Raw genomic sequence first — 12805 nt, 5'->3', positions numbered from 1 at the left:
GTAAGGTTCAAATTTTAAAAAGAAAGGGGTGTGAAGAAAGTGTTTTTCCTTCCTACTACTGCTTGGTTCTTACCGACCCAGGCTGGGTTACTGTAAAGCACTGTTGACAAACAATAAATCAATTTTGATAGGTTGAGAATCCTAACCGGTGTGATGTCACTTCCTCCAAAGAAGGTGACTTTGTGCCACGTCGAGATGAGGATCCACGTCGCAGTGAATTCCGGGAACCCAGAGAAGTATCGTTTGACGTCAGCTGTGGCCCTCAGGAGGACAGACGGGTCTTTACTCTCCCGGTAGAAGACCTGCCCCGCCCTCCTGTTGTCCACGTCAGCCCAGAACGCGGCCACAACCCTCCGGTCTCCGGCGATGGGAAAGGCCACTGGTGTGAACTGAGATACCTCTCTGAGGAACGAGACCAGACCATTGTTGTTCACCTGTTGGGAAGGAGAGGAGAAGGTTAGACACTAATCACGTTTCCATCCACAGTTGTGTGATTCCAGTAAAGCCACAAAAATATAAAAACAAAAACAACATGAGCTGTGATGGAAACAGGAAGTTTCAGAACTATTTTTACAAAATGCTGACAAATATGTTTGATCGTTCGACATAGTGGGATCTTTTTAGTGTCTGTAAAATTAATTATACGAGAAATGGAGGTGTAAAACGCCTTTATGCTCAAATATCAAAGTAAATTTGGAGTCACGTGATGATATATTGTGTGGTTAGAGTGTAGAGGCGGTAGGGTAGCCTAGTGGTTAGAGTGTAGAGGCGGCAGGGTAGCCTAGTGGTTAGAGTGTAGAGGTGGTAGGGTAGTCTAGTGGTTAGAGTGTAGAGGTGGTAGGGTAGCCTAGTGGTTAGAGTGTAGAGGCGGCAGGGTAGCCTAGTGGTTAGAGTGTAGAGGCGGCAGGGTAGCCTAGTGGTTAGAGTGTAGAGGTGGTAGGGTAGTCTAGTGGTTAGAGTGTAGAGGTGGTAGGGTAGTCTAGTGGTTAGAGTGTAGAGGTGGTAGGGTAGCCTAGTGGTTAGAGTGTAGAGGCGGCAGGGTAGCCTAGTGGTTAGAGTGTAGAGGCGGCAGGGTAGCCTAGTGGTTAGAGTGTAGAGGCGGCAGGGTGGCCTAGTGGTTAGAGTGTAGAGGCGGCAGGGTGGCCTAGTTAGAGTGGAGGGACGGCAGGGTGGCCCAGTGGTTAGAGTGTAGAGGAGGCAGGGTAGCCTAGTGGTTAGAGTGTAGGGGTGGCAAGTAGCCTAGTGGTTAGAGTGTAGAGGCTGCAGGGTGGACTAGTGGTTAGAGTGTAGAGGCGGCAGGGTAGCCTAGTGGTTAGAGTGTAGAGGCGGCAGGGTAGCCTAGTGGTTAGAGTGTAGAGGCGGCAGGGTAGCCTAGTGGTTAGAGTGTAGAGGCGGCAGGGTAGCCTAGTGGTTAGAGTGTAGGGGCGGCAGGGTAGCCTAGTGGTTAGAGTGTAGAGGCGGCAGGGTAGTCTAGTGGTTAGAGTGTAGAGGAGGCAGGGTAGCCTAGTGGTTAGAGTGTAGAGGCGGCAGGCTAGCCTAGTGGTTAGAGTGTAGGGGCGGCAGGGTAGCCTAGTGGTTAGAGTGTAGGGGCGGCAGGGTAGCCTAGTGGTTAGAGTGTAGAGGCGGCAGGCTAGCCTAGTGGTTAGAGTGTAGGGGCGGCAGGCTAGCCTAGTGGTTAGAGTGTAGAGGTGGCAGGGTAGCCTAGTGGTTAGAGTGTAGAGGTGGCAGGGTAGCCTAGTGGTTAGAGTGTAGGGGCGGCAGGGTAGCCTAGTGGTTAGAGTGTAGAGGCGGCAGGCTAGCCTAGTGGTTAGAGTGTAGGGGCGGCAGGGTAGCCTAGTGGTTAGAGTGTAGAGGCGGCAGGCTAGCCTAGTGGTTAGAGTGTAGGGGCGGCAGGGTAGCCTAGTGGTTAGCAGGGTAGCCTAGTGGTTAGAGTGTAGAGGCGGCAGGGTAGCCTAGTGGTTAGAGTGTAGAGGTGGTAGGGTAGCCTAGTGGTTAGAGTGTAGGGGCGGCAGGGTAGCCTAGTGGTTAGAGTGTAGGGGCGACAGCGTAGCCTAGTGGTTAGAGTGTAGAGGTGGCAGGGTAGCCTAGTGGTTAGAGTGTAGAGGCGGCAGCGTAGCCTAGTGGTTAGAGTGTAGGGGCGGCAGGGTAGCCTAGTGGTTAGGGTGGCCCAGTGGTTAGAGTGTAGAGGTGGTAGGGTAGCCTAGTGGTTAGAGTGTAGAGGCGGCAGGGTAGCCTAGTGGTTAGAGTGTAGAGGTGGTAGGGTAGTCTAGTGGTTAGAGTGTAGAGGTGGTAGTAGCCTAGTGGTTAGAGTGTAGAGGCGGCAGGGTAGCCTAGTGGTTAGAGTGTAGAGGCGGCAGGGTAGCCTAGTGGTTAGAGTGTAGAGGTGGTAGGGTAGTCTAGTGGTTAGAGTGTAGAGGTGGTAGGGTAGTCTAGTGGTTAGAGTGTAGAGGTGGTAGGGTAGCCTAGTGGTTAGAGTGTAGAGGCGGCAGGGTAGCCTAGTGGTTAGAGTGTAGAGGCGGCAGGGTAGCCTAGTGGTTAGAGTGTAGAGGCGGCAGGGTGGCCTAGTGGTTAGAGTGTAGAGGCGGCAGGGTGGCCTAGTTAGAGTGGAGGGACGGCAGGGTGGCCCAGTGGTTAGAGTGTAGGGAGGCAGGGTAGCCTAGTGGTTAGAGTAGGGGTGGCAAGTAGCCTAGTGGTTAGAGTGTAGAGGCTGCAGGGTGGACTAGTGGTTAGAGTGTAGAGGCGGCAGGGTAGCCTAGTGGTTAGAGTGTAGAGGCGGCAGGGTAGCCTAGTGGTTAGAGTGTAGAGGCGGCAGGGTAGCCTAGTGGTTAGAGTGTAGGGCGGCAGGGTAGCCTAGTGGTTAGAGTGTAGGGGCGGCAGGGTAGCCTAGTGGTTAGAGTGTAGAGGCGGCAGGGTAGTCTAGTGGTTAGAGTGTAGAGGAGGCAGGGTAGCCTAGTGGTTAGAGTGTAGAGGCGGCAGGCTAGCCTAGTGGTTAGAGTGTAGGGGCGGCAGGGTAGCCTAGTGGTTAGAGTGTAGGGGCGGCAGGGTAGCCTAGTGGTTTGTAGAGGCGGCAGGCTAGCCTAGTGGTTAGAGTGTAGGGCGGCAGGCTAGCCTAGTGGTTAGAGTGTAGAGGTGGCAGGGTAGCCTAGTGGTTGGTTAGAGGTGGCAGGGTAGCCTAGTGGTTAGAGTGTAGGGGCGGCAGGGTAGCCTAGTGGTTAGAGTGTAGAGGCGTGGCAGGGTAGCCTAGTGGTGGTTAGAGGGTAGCCTAGTGGGAGTGTAGAGGCGGCAGGGTAGCCTAGTGGTTAGAGTGTAGGGGCGGCAGGGTAGCCTAGTGGTTAGAGTGGAGGGACGGCAGGGTAGCCTAGTGGTTAGAGTGTAGAGGCGGCAGGGTAGCCTAGTGGTTAGAGTGTAGAGGTGGTAGGGTAGCCTAGTGGTTAGAGTGTAGGGGCGGCAGGGTAGCCTAGTGGTTAGAGTGTAGGGGCGACAGCGTAGCCTAGTGGTTAGAGTGTAGAGGTGGCAGGGTAGCCTAGTGGTTAGAGTGTAGAGGCGGCAGCGTAGCCTAGTGGTTAGAGTGTAGGGGCGGCAGGGTAGCCTAGTGGTTAGAGTGGAGGGACGGCAGGGTGGCCCAGTGGTTAGAGTGTAGAGGAGGCAGGGTAGCCTAGTGGTTAGAGTGTAGGGGTGGCAGGTAGCCTAGTGGTTAGAGTGTAGAGGCTGCAGGGTGGACTAGTGGTTAGAGTGTAGAGGCGGCAGGGTGGCCTAGTTAGAGTGTAGGGACGGCAGGGTAGCCTAGTGGTTAGAGTGTAGAGGCGGCAGGGTGGCCTAGTGGTTAGAGTGTAGAGGCGGCAGGGTGGCCTAGTTAGAGTGGAGGGACGGCAGGGTGGCCCAGTGGTTAGAGTGTAGAGGAGGCAGGGTAGCCTAGTGGTTAGAGTGTAGGGGTGGCAAGTAGCCTAGTGGTTAGAGTGTAGAGGCTGCAGGGTGGACTAGTGGTTAGAGTGTAGAGGCGGCAGGGTGGCCTAGTTAGAGTGGAGGGACGGTAGGGTAGGCTAGTGGTTAGAGTGTAGAGGAGGCAGGGTAGCCTAGTGGTTAGAGTGTTGGACTAGTAACTGGAACGTTGCAAGTTCAAATCCCCGAGCTGACAAGGTACAAATCTGCCGTTCTGCCCCTGAACAGGCAGTTAACCCACTGTTCCTAGGCCGTCATTGAAAATAAGAATTTGTTCTTAATTTACTTGCCTATTTAAATAAAGGTAAAAATAATAATCTCATAATCTCATCAAACAACGTACAATCTGCGTGCTGTTGGCTAGAGGGTGCTACCAGAGTGGATCTGCGTCCTGCATGCTGTTGGCTAGAGGGTGCTACCAGAGTCAATCTGCGTCCTGCGTGCTGTTGGCTAGAGGGTGCTACCAGAGTCAATCTGCGTCCTGCGTGCTGTTGGCTAGAGGGCGCTACCAGAGACAATCTGCGTCCTGCGTGCTGTTGGCTAGAGGGCGCTACCAGAGTCAATCTGCGTCCTGCGTGCTGTTGGCTAGAGGGTGCTACCAGAGACAATCTGCGTCCTGCGTGCTGTTGGCTAGAGGGTGCTACCAGAGTCAATCTGCGTCCTGCGTGCTGTTGGCTAGAGGGTGCTACCAGAGTCAATCTGCGTCCTGCGTGCTGTTGGCTAGAGGGCGCTACCAGAGTCAATCTGCGTCCTGCGTGCTGTTGGCTAGAGGGTGCTACCAGAGTCAATCTGCGTCCTGCGTGCTGTTGGCTAGAGAGCGCTACCAGGGTCAATCTGCATCCTGCGTGCTGTTGGCTAGAGGGCGCTACCAGAGTCAATCTGCGTGCTGTTGGCTAGAGGGTGCTACCAGAGTCAATCTGCGTCCTGCGTGCTGTTGGCTAGAGGGTGCTACCAGAGACAATCTGCGTCCTGCGTGCTGTTAGCTAGAGTGTGCTACCAGAGACAATCTGCGTCCTGCGTGCTGTTGGCTAGAGGGTGCTACCAGAGTCAATCTGCGTCCTGCGTGCTGTTGGCTAGAGGGTGCTACCAGAGTCAATCTGCATCCTGCGTGCTGTTGGCTAGAGGGTGCTACCAGAGTCAATCTGCGTCCTGCGTGCTGTTGGCTAGAGGGCGCTACCAGAGTCAATCTGCGTCCTGCGTGCTGTTGGCTAGAGGGCGCTACCAGAGTCAATCTGCGTCCTGCGTGCTGTTGGCTAGAGGGCGCTACCAGAGACAATCTGCGTCCTGCGTGCTGTTGGCTAGAGGGCGCTACCAGAGTCAATCTGCGTCCTGCGTGCTGTTGGCTAGAGGGTGCTACCAGAGTCAATCTGCGTCCTGCGTGCTGTTGGCTAGAGGGCGCTACCAGAGTCAATCTGCGTCCTGCGTGCTGTTGGCTAGAGGGTGCTACCAGAGTCAATCTGCGTCCTGCGTGCTGTTGGCTAGAGGCTGCCAACAGAGTCAATCTGCGTCCTGCGTGCTGTTGGCTAGAGGGTGCTACCAGAGACAATCTGCGTGCTGTTGGCTAGAGGGTGCTACCAGAGTCAATCTGCGTCCTGCGTGCTGTTGGCTAGAGGGTGCCAACAGAGTCAATCTGCGTCCTGCGTGCTGTTGGCTAGAGGGCGCTACCAGAGTCAATCTGCGTCCTGCGTGCTGTTGGCTAGAGGGTGCTACCAGAGTCAATCTGCGTCCTGCGTGCTGTTGGCTAGAGGGCGCTACCAGAGTCAATCTGCGTCCTGCGTGCTGTTGGCTAGAGGGTGCTACCAGAGTAAATCTGCGTCCTGCGTGCTGTTGGCTAGAGGGTGCCAACAGAGTCAATCTGCGTCCTGCGTGCTGTTGGCTAGAGGGTGCTACCAGAGACAATCTGCGTGCTGTTGGCTAGAGGGTGCTACCAGAGTGGACTCACTATTACAACACAAACAGTTGTGTGAGAGAAACTTTAGTAGAGTTGGAAATGTAAATGGGATTTAACCGCAAGTCATTTCTATGTGCACGACGTCATCACATATAGCCTTTTATTTATTTTTATTTATTTTATTTCACCTTTATTTAACCAGGTAGGCAAGTTAAATTTAGAAATTGTGACCTGGTCAAGATAACACATGGAGTAAAGCAAACAGTAAAACAAACATACAGTCAATAATACAGTAGAAACAAGTCTATATACAATGTGAGCAAATGAGGTGAGATAAGGGAGGTAAAGGCAAAAAAAAGGCCATGGTGGCAAAGTAAATACAATATAGCAAGTAAAACACTGGAATGGTAGATTTGCAAGAATGTGCAAAGTGGGTGTTGCTATGGTGACCAGAGAGATATACCTGCTGGAGCGCGTGCTACAGGTGGGTGTTGCTATGGTGACCAGAGAGATATACCTGCTGGAGCGCGTGCTACAGGTGGGTGTTGCTATGGTGACCAGAGAGATATACCTGCTGGAGCGCGTGCTACAGTATGTGTCCAGTATGAAGGAAAATGCTAACTAGCGCTAATGCAATGACTGAAAGTCTAAGGGTATCTATTGCGCTAACGCTAGTTAGCATAGGCTCGAGAAACTACCTCTAACTTCCTTCACACTGGACACAGCGACATACAAAATGGTATCCACAAGTTCATGTGACTCTGGGGAAGTAGATAAAGGACATCATTGCCAAAATCCAGAAATATTCCTTTAATTCAGCCTTGAAAGTTTAATTCAGAGTCTGATTATCTAATTAAACATAGAGAGGTGTCATTTGACAGGACCACAGCTCTAAGGCGGTTCCCAGGAAGGCTCAACCAGGTGCTCTAAACTAGTATAGTTAGTATTACTTTACAAGGATGGATGTCACATTGAGATTAAACCCTCTGTAACATGTAGGGGGAGAAAGAGATCTTAGTTAATTAAAGGGATCTGATGATAGGGGATCCATTGAAGGACCTTTCTGTTTCATTGAGGCTACGCTCTCGGATGTTAACGTGCTTTGGGTAATAGCTATTCAGTCAGTCAACCAAGCAGGCAGGCATTAGGTCAAACAGTCAGTCAGTCAATCAATCAGTTAGCCATCTAGTCAGCCATACAGTCAGTCAGTCAACCAAGCAGGCAGGCATTAGGTCAAACAGTCAGTCAGTCAATCAAACAGTCAGTCATCTAGTCAGTCATACAGCCAGTCATCTTGTCAGCCATATAGTCAGTCAGTCAGTCAGTCAGCCATACAGTCAGTCAGTCAGTCAGTCAGCCATCTAGTCAGCCATACAGTCAGCCATACAGTCAGTCAGTCAGTCAGTCATCTAGTCAGCCATCTTGTCAGCCATACAGTCAGTCAGTCAGTCAGCCATCTAGTCAGCCATACAGTCAGTCAGTCAGTCAGTCAGCCATCTAGTCAGCCATCTTGTCAGCCATACAGTCAGTCAGTCAGTCAGTCAGCCATCTAGTCAGCCATCTTGTCAGCCATACAGTCAGTCAGAGCATGAAGCAGTTAAGAGCCCTCCTAAAGCAGTTCAGTCCTCCTGGTTCTCTCTCTCCTTCTCTCTCTCTCCTTCTCTCTCTCTCTCCTTCTCTCTCCTTCTCTCTTTCTCCTTCTCTCTTTCTCCTTCTCTCTCTCTCCCTCCTCTCTCTCTCCTTCTCTCTTTCTCCTTCTCTCTCTCTCTCCTCTCTCTCTCTCTCTCTCTCTCTCTCTCTCTCTCTCTCTCTCTCTCTCTCCTTCTCTCTCTCTCCTCTCTCTTTCTCTCCTTCTCTCTTTCTCCTTCTCTCTCTCCTCTCTCTCTCCTCTCCCTCTCATTCTCTCCATCTCTCTCTCTCTCTCTCTCTCTCTCTCTCTCTCTCTCTCTCTCCTTCTCTCTCTCTCTCCTCTCTCTCCTTCTCTCTCTCTCCTCTCTCTCTCTCTCTCTCTCTCTCTCTCTCTCTCTCTCTCTCTCCTTCTCTCTCTCTCTCCTCTCTCCTCTCTCCTTCTCTCTCTCTCCTTCTCTCTCTCTCTCTCTCTCTCCTCTCTCATTCTCTCTCTCCCCCTTCTCTCTTTTTCTTGGGGAATTCTTTGCCGACATTTTCTGGGTTTTCCTTGGGTAGTTTTCTCTGGAGCCAAGTTATTTCTACACTAAAATAAACTTTAATCCAGGAAAACTAGGGCCAAAGCAAACCCCATAAATGAAAAAGGTGCCCGGGATCATTGGGGGAAAACATGTGCCTTTCCTTGTCAAAGAGGACGTTTCACAGACAGTCACACCGCCACAGGGTTTAATGAAACACAGGGAAGTGTCTACAGCCCACACACTTGGCCCCTAATCCCTAAACCCTTACATCCCAAATGGCACCCTATTCCCGTTATAGTGCACTTCTTTTGACCAGTGCACTGTGGGCTCTTGCCAATAGTAGTGCACTATCAAGGGAACAGGGTGCCGTTTGGGACATACATCTAACTGGCCTAGTATCTCCCCTAGTATCTCCCCTAGTCCCCTAGTATCTCCCCTAGTATCTCCCCTAGTCCCCTAGTATCTCCCCTAGTATCTCCCCTAGTCCCCTAGTATCTCCCCTAGTCCCCTAGTATCTCCCCTAGTCCCCTAGTATCTCCCCTAGTCCCCTAGTATCTCCCCTAGTATCTCCCCTAGTCCCCTAGTATCTCCCCTAGTCCCCTGTATCTCCCCTAGTATCTCCCCTAGTCCCCTAGTATCTCCCCTAGTCCCCTAGTATCTCCCCTAGTCCCCTAGTATCTCCCCTAGTATCTCCCCTAGTATCTCCCCTAGTCCCCTAGCGTCTCCCCTAGTATCTCCCCTAGTATCTCCCCTAGTCCCCTAGCATCTCCCCTAGTCCCCTAGTATCTCCCCTAGTATCTCCCCTAGTCCCCTAGTATCTCCCCTAGTATCTCCCCTAGTCCCCTAGTATCTCCCCTAGTCCCCTAGTATCTCCCCTAGTCCCCTAGTATCTCTCCTAGTATCTCCCCTAGTATCTCCCCTAGTCCCCTAGCATCTCCCCTAGTATCTCCCCTAGTCCCCTAGTATCTCCCCTAGTCCCCTAGCATCTCCCCTAGTATCTCCCCTAGTCCCCTAGTATCTCCCCTAGTCCCCTAGTATCTCCCCTAGTATCTCCCCTAGTCCCCTAGTATCTCCCCTAGTATCTCCCCTAGTCCCCTAGTATCTCCCCTAGTCCCCTAGTATCTCCCCTAGTCCCCTAGTATCTCCCCTAGTATCTCCCCTAGTATCTCCCCTAGTCCCCTAGTATCTCCCCTAGTATCTCCCCTAGTATCTCCCCTAGTCCCCTAGTATCTCCCCTAGTCCCCTAGTATCTCCCCTAGTCCCCTAGTATCTCCCCTAGTCCTCTAGTATCTCCCCTAGTCCCCTAGTATCTCCCCTAGTATCTCCCCTAGTATCTCCCCTAGTCCCTAATGAAATGAATAGGTGTAGCCTTGTTGTTCAACCTCATGACCCTAGGTCAACCTCCATCACACACACACACACTCAAAACAGATTTCACAAGCCTTTGTCAGTTTGCAAAAAATGTAGTTGCCATCTCAAAACATGAATACATTCATTAAAACGATGTTATACAGTCAAAATTGCAAATAGATTCATCAAAAGAACACGACTGCCTGCAGAAAGATGAACACAACCATAGTTATCTCTCATAGTTATTTATCATCATAGTTATCTCTCATAGTTATCTATCACCATAGTTATCTCTCATAGTTATTTATCATCATAGTTATCTCTCATAGTTATCTATCACCATAGTTATCTCTCATAGTTATCTATCACCATAGTTATCTCTCACAGTTATCTATCATCATAGTTATCTCTCATAGTTATCTATCATCACAGTTATCTCTCATAGGTATCTATCATCATAGTTATCTCTCATAGTTATCTCTCATCATAGTTATCTCTCATAGTTATCTATCATCATAGTTATCTCTCATAGTTATCTATCACCATAGTTATCTCTCATAGTTATCTATCATCATAGTTATCTCTCATAGTTATCTATCATCATAGTTATCTCTTGAGTCCAAGCAGACAAAACAGAAAGTCTGTCTTTTAAAAATCCCTGTGGATCAACATATATTCCTTGCATGATAAAAACAGGAAGTACAACTATCCAAAGGTGCAGCATTATGGGTAATGATAAAAACAGGAAGTACAACTATCCAAAGGTGCAGCATTATGGGTAATGATAAAAACAGGAAGTACAACTATCCAAAGGTGCAGCATTATGGGTAATCAATCTCCTTTCATGTATATTCCACCAAACAATTTCATACACATCAAGTCAAATTTTATTCCTGAAAAAACATTATATAATATAAAAAACATATTGTGTACAGGATTCATTCATCGGTATCATCACAATCCAATTCCATGTATTTAATCCAAAAGGCTGGTTTTCTCATTGTTTTGTAGACTTTCCATTGGTGCACAGAAACACAATCCGACAACAGAAATAAGGAAAGGTGAAAAGAATGGAGAATCACAACTGATATGAATGTATAAGGCCAATCAATCCACAGCAAAACAAAGCTCTATAATGAAAAGATCACAATGACTGAGGAGTAACACAACTTCATTCTCTACATCTCTGCATGTCCACAATATTGTAAACAACCAGAACAAGATATTTCCAAACATGGTATGACACCAATGGGGTGATGTAAAATTTTGCGCAAGTAGTATTTGCTGATTTGTGTAAACAGTGAACACAACTGCACAAATGTGTCTTCTGATGACAACAATGTGACCTAAAAACCAGTACTTGTGTTATAATGGTGGGTATTTTGGGCATGAGAAGAAAAAAAGCATTTTATAGTACGTGTAATTTAGAAAGTCTAGTACCCTTTAAATGTCATACTCATTCAACTGTTCATCTAGTAGAGAATTCACTGCACACTTTTGAGAAAGAGAATAGTCTTTTCGAGATCCACAATGTCTCTGACAAAAAAAACTGAAAGTCAGCCGGAGGGGACCAAAATCAATCAATGTGGGGGGAACCGACGCCCAATAGATGATGCATTCTCAGGATCAAATCAAATTAAATGATATTGGTCACATACACATGGTTAGCAGATGTTAATGTGAGTGTAGGATAAGCCTAGTATGCTGGTATTTGTTGCTTTACTGCATTCATTTTTTTTAAACTAACCTGTACATTCTTAATAGTATGTAGTCCGATTAGTACACAGTACACATAAGTAGTAGGAAAGACAGATTTGGGACAAGGCCAATGTTTTCTATTCTGTGAGCAAAACACTTAACAGTGAATGTTGAATTTTAAAGTTTTACAAAAGGTGATCTAAGATGTTCAAGTCAGGTACTAAAAGAAAGAAATTATCGGAAGCGTACAGGTCTTTTAGCAGGGAAATGATCAGAGGTGTAAAGGTCTTTTAGAAAGGAAATGATCAGAGATGTAAAGGTCTTTTAGCAGGGAAATGATCAGAGATGTAAAGGTCTTTTAGCAGGGAAATGATCAGAGGTGTAAAGGTCTTTTAGAAAGGAAATGATCAGAGATGTAAAGGTCTTTTAGAAAGGAAATGATCAGAGATGTAAAGGTCTTTTAGAAAGGAAATGATCAGAGATGTAAAGGCCTTTTAGAAAGGAAATGATCAGAGGTGTAAAGGTCTTTTAGAAAGGAAATGATCAGAGGTGTAAAGGTCTTTTAGAAAGGAAATGATCAGAGATGTAAAGGTCTTTTAGAAAGGAAATGATCCGATTTTAAAGGTCTTTTAGAAAGGAAATGATCAGAGGTGTAAAGGTCTTTTAGAAAGGAAATGATCAGAGATGTAAAGGTCTTTTAGCAGGGAAATGATCAGAGATGTAAAGGTCTTTTAGAAAGGAAATGATCAGAGATGTAAAGGTATTTTAGAAAGGAAATGATCAGAGATGTAAAGGTCTTTTAGCAGGGAAATGATCAGAGATGTAAACGTCTTTTAGAAAGGAAATGATCAGAGATGTAAAGGCCTTTTAGAAAGGAAATGATCAGAGATGTAAAGGTCTTTTAGAAAGGAAATGATCAGAGATGTAAAGGTCTTTTAGAAAGGAAATGATCAGAGATGTAAAGGTCTTTTAGAAAGGAAATGATCAGAGGTGTAAAGGTCTTTTAGCAGGGAAATGATCAGAGGTGTAAATGTCTTTTAGCAGGGAAATGATCAGAGGTGTAAAGGTCTTTTAGCAGGGAAATGATCCGATTTTAAAGGTCTTTTAGCAGGGAAATGATCAGAAATGTTTTGGTCCTTGCTGCTATAGATAATGTACTTTTCAGCACAGATCCCAACATTGTTTGTACATTGTTTGTTTTGTAAACTATAAAGAAGCGTTAAATTATATTTTTTGCATTGTAATATCAGAAAATGTCCTTAATATATTTGCGCTGATAGTGGAATGACACCGTTTCACAACATAAAAAATATGAATTATAGAAAAATACATTCTGATGCAAAATTGTATTCAGATTGGTGAAAAACGTCCTATTTGTCAACCAACGGCGGTCAATCTCAGACGCGTGGTGTTTTCCTCACCAACCAACAACCTGGGCATCCTTCCTGTAGACATCGCTCTGTCAGTACCTGGTTGCTAAAAGTCTACATTGTTCGCCTCATTTCAGTTTGTGACAAAACAAGCAACGTTTTGTTATGCAGGTGAGTGAGGACCCAAAAGCGCTGTTCACACGTAACATCTGATGAAGAGGCAGATTACGACAGGACAGGACAAGGGTGAAGCAAACGAGAATCTGACAAAGACAGAAGCCGAAACAGAGAGAGAAATAGAGACCAAATCAGAGGGAAAAAAGGGAACAGGTGGGAGAGAGTAAACGAGGTAGTTAGAGGAGATGAGGAACAGCTGGGGGAAGGAAAGGGAGAGAAGGTAACCTAATACG

The 12805-nt window shown here is 47.7% G+C and overlaps 1 pseudogene; it reads right to left on the bottom strand.

The window, feature by feature from the left end:
- The window catches only part of LOC115124405 (sushi, nidogen and EGF-like domain-containing protein 1), a 169495-nt pseudogene that overhangs the window by 109027 nt on the left and 47663 nt on the right, over positions 1–12805 (bottom strand).

Source organism: Oncorhynchus nerka, linkage group LG24 (genome assembly GCF_034236695.1).
Source record: "Oncorhynchus nerka isolate Pitt River linkage group LG24, Oner_Uvic_2.0, whole genome shotgun sequence".
Classification (NCBI taxonomy): Eukaryota; Metazoa; Chordata; class Actinopteri; order Salmoniformes; family Salmonidae; genus Oncorhynchus; species Oncorhynchus nerka.
The sequence above is the reverse complement of the archived record's forward strand: the minus strand, read 5'-3'. Positions and strand labels throughout refer to the sequence as shown.